This window comes from Centropristis striata, chromosome 1 (genome assembly GCF_030273125.1).
Source record: "Centropristis striata isolate RG_2023a ecotype Rhode Island chromosome 1, C.striata_1.0, whole genome shotgun sequence".
In the NCBI taxonomy this organism is placed as follows: Eukaryota; Metazoa; Chordata; class Actinopteri; order Perciformes; family Serranidae; genus Centropristis; species Centropristis striata.
Genome location: NC_081517.1, coordinates 40,319,706 through 40,322,945, shown reverse-complemented (window position 1 = coordinate 40,322,945; position 3,240 = coordinate 40,319,706).

Here is a 3,240-nt window from a genome sequence, read left to right as displayed (position 1 = left end):
GGGACAGGTCACCGTGTTTACTGTTTTACCATAGATCGCATTTGAAAATGTCTCCCTTTGTTAAGGCTGTTTATGCATTATGTTTTCAATTTGCAAATATTTTGCTTCCACCTGCATTGAAATGACACTTACTTAAACAGTTTATTATAGCTGATATGCTTTGAAAAGTAGATGTATGGGCAATGTTGTTTAATATAGTATGCATTTTTAGTAGTTTAATAGTCTTAATAGTCTTAATTAATAGTCTAATATTTACAAATTTGAAAAAAATATAACATTCTGCTTCTCTTACCTCTTGTACATTGAGTTTGCTTGCACAGTTGGACTCTTTCCAATTGCAAGAATGACCAGCAGTCCTGGACTAAAACTGTGCATAGCCTGTATTTTTTTTGTCCGTACTCAGTGTCTATAAATTACATTGAACATATGACGAATAAAATATGTTAAAAACTTCATAGGACAATGCATTTGTTAAAGTGCAATACAACCAATTCAGTAATGCAGTTAAAATGTATCCACACTGAACTTCTCCACAACATGACAACAGACTTGTCATAGAAAAGCGCTGGAGTTGTTAACATTAACAATGCTTTGTTCTATTCAAATGTACAACTTAGTCATGACAGTATAAGCCAACATGCACAGAACCAGGACCTGAAACCAGAGCAGCTAAATGGAATTCAGCCATTAATCATTTTATTATTTATACCTGGGCTTTGTCCACTGTGACAAGTCAAAATGTCTTCAGTGCGAAAGGCCTGCTAGAGCCAGACAAGGTAACAACAAGGAAAAAGCCCCATATTAGTCCCAGATATTGGTAAGTGAACTTATCTTTGTAATCTTAATAAGTGAAAGTAATTTATTTTTATCTAATTTATGTAATTAATTTTATCTTTAGAAACATTTTAACAATTTTATATATTTTTCAAAAAGTCACTATTTTTTAGAAATATGTTAGTCAAATTAAATACAATTTTACTGACAAAAAATGTTATGATGTTTTCAATAAAAAGGGAAAGCTCTCAATCATGAGATCATCTGTCAGATTTACTGGCTGTTTAAGTAACCATCATCCATTGTTCACTCCCTTCAGAAAAGCATTTATGTCGTTAATGCCGCACTCCACTAGCAATTAGCCCTTTTTAAGGTTTTTATTTTTTGCTTCATCTAAATCCTGCATTAATAAAGTAATTAAGATTTTGCATCAGGACCCCCTCCTCACCATTTCCTTTCGTGTGCATGTGTTTGTGCACCTGCTTGAGAATATTTGTGTTTGTGTGTCTTCCTGTGAAATGAGGGGAGGCAGAACTTTCCTTTCTGTTGCTCCGTGTCTCCACTGCCCCACAGTCACACAAATCACTGGTTGTAGCAGGACAGATTGTTCATGAATTTTGAATTGATCCTTTTGGCTTTTATGAATTAGAAATAGTCTTTGCCACAAGTCGTGAAATAGGGTGCCATGGTGGATAGCTTGGAGGGATTGCCATGCAAAGTGGCATACAGGGTACAGCCATGTAAGGGCAGGGTAGATAAACATATGCTGTGTTTGATCAGACCCATAACAGATTTTAGCATAAAGGATGTGGCGTCCATTATGTCTCATTGAATCGTAGCCATAACTGTAGGGTGAAGTACGTCGACGAGTATATGCCTTGCAGGAAAAACCACATAGATGGGGATAAGCAGAATGGATAGGTCTGAGGAATAATAATAATCAATGCACAACAAAGGAGGAGACTCACTGTCTGATTCCTGAGATATAATGTATCAGCCAAAGTGCACCTCCTTTGTCAGAGGAATACACAAGTCTGCAATTGTTCAACAATTACTTATTTATCTTAATATGTCTGCCATAGGCCTTTGTGTCAGGAAATGTTCAGGCTCACTGAGGGTGTTCGCTTCAGTTCATCTGTTCCTGAACAACAACATAAGTGAAGTAGGATGGAGTCAAAGAAGCTCCTACAACATGAACAGCAGTTATTTTAAAAACAAGTGTTGTAGCTCTGAGTCTCTTAAAAGGATGCTGTGTTTCCAAAACCTTATGTACTTTATTCCTCTGTGCTGTGGACTTCCATTGCTGTCCAAAAAGTATTAAAAATACATCAAGGAGCCACACGTTCCCACATTACCATGAACACTGTAATGTAAGGGACTGCCACTTATTTTGAGTCTCTACAACATACACTAATACCCAAATCTGGGCCGGAAAATGGTCCCCAAATATACATTATTCACTTTTGTTAGACTAATGATAACGCTTTAAGTATATATTTGTGGCATGTCAGAGATATGGTTTTGGTCTTTCACTTCAACTCTGTTGACTATAATAAAAATGGATTATATCACCAGTCTTAAACTTTAAGTGCAGGTCACGACCAAAGTGTTTCACTGAGTCATTGCCGGATTAACCTGCTTAGAGGGGTCAAAAACTGTTTTTTTTGTCACGAGTACTTTCATACAGAATGCAAATATTAAGCAGAAAAAAATGACAGAAGTTTTCTTTTTCCGGATCGTGGTTGGTTTTCTGAGCTTTCGCACCACAAATTTAGGCATCAACCAATCACATTGTGCAGGATGGACATGTTCAAAATGTAGACTATAGTGTATTTGAAGGTTATGAGATACACCTGAGGATTATGAAATAACAATACAGACGGTCTATAGCCTGAACCAAGACAGCAAACTTCATAATTACTCTTTTTTTTTTAAAAAGCCTTTAACCTGCACATATCAGATCCACTTCCATGCTCACATTTCACAATAAAAGCCCTAGACATAGCGTAACTGTTTACCAGAGGGAACTCAAATTCACTCAGAGCATTTAGCTAAATGTAAGATCAATTAAATAGCTTACAGTAGCTTTGGCTATTCAACAATTTAACTCAAACAGGCTGCCAGATGATGCTCAGAGTCAATATCAGTCTGTCTGCCTGTGTGAATCTGTTCTGTTGGTATAAATAGTTTTGAAGCTAAATATTTATAGCCAAGTATTTGACATTTTTGTGTTGTTTATCATCATTACTTTTGGTGTGTGAATGCATTTAGTGTTGCATATTTGCAGACAAAGGTTCAGTGAATTTAGCAAAATCCAGGTGTGACACAGTAAACCTGGAGCTGTTGGGGCTCCAGGGGCCCCAGGGATCAGTTGTCCTCAGTGCCTACTTGATACTTTAACCTGTGGAAACACTGCATTCATTCATTTCAGGTCATAAATTGAAAACATTCAAAAAGCTACACAAG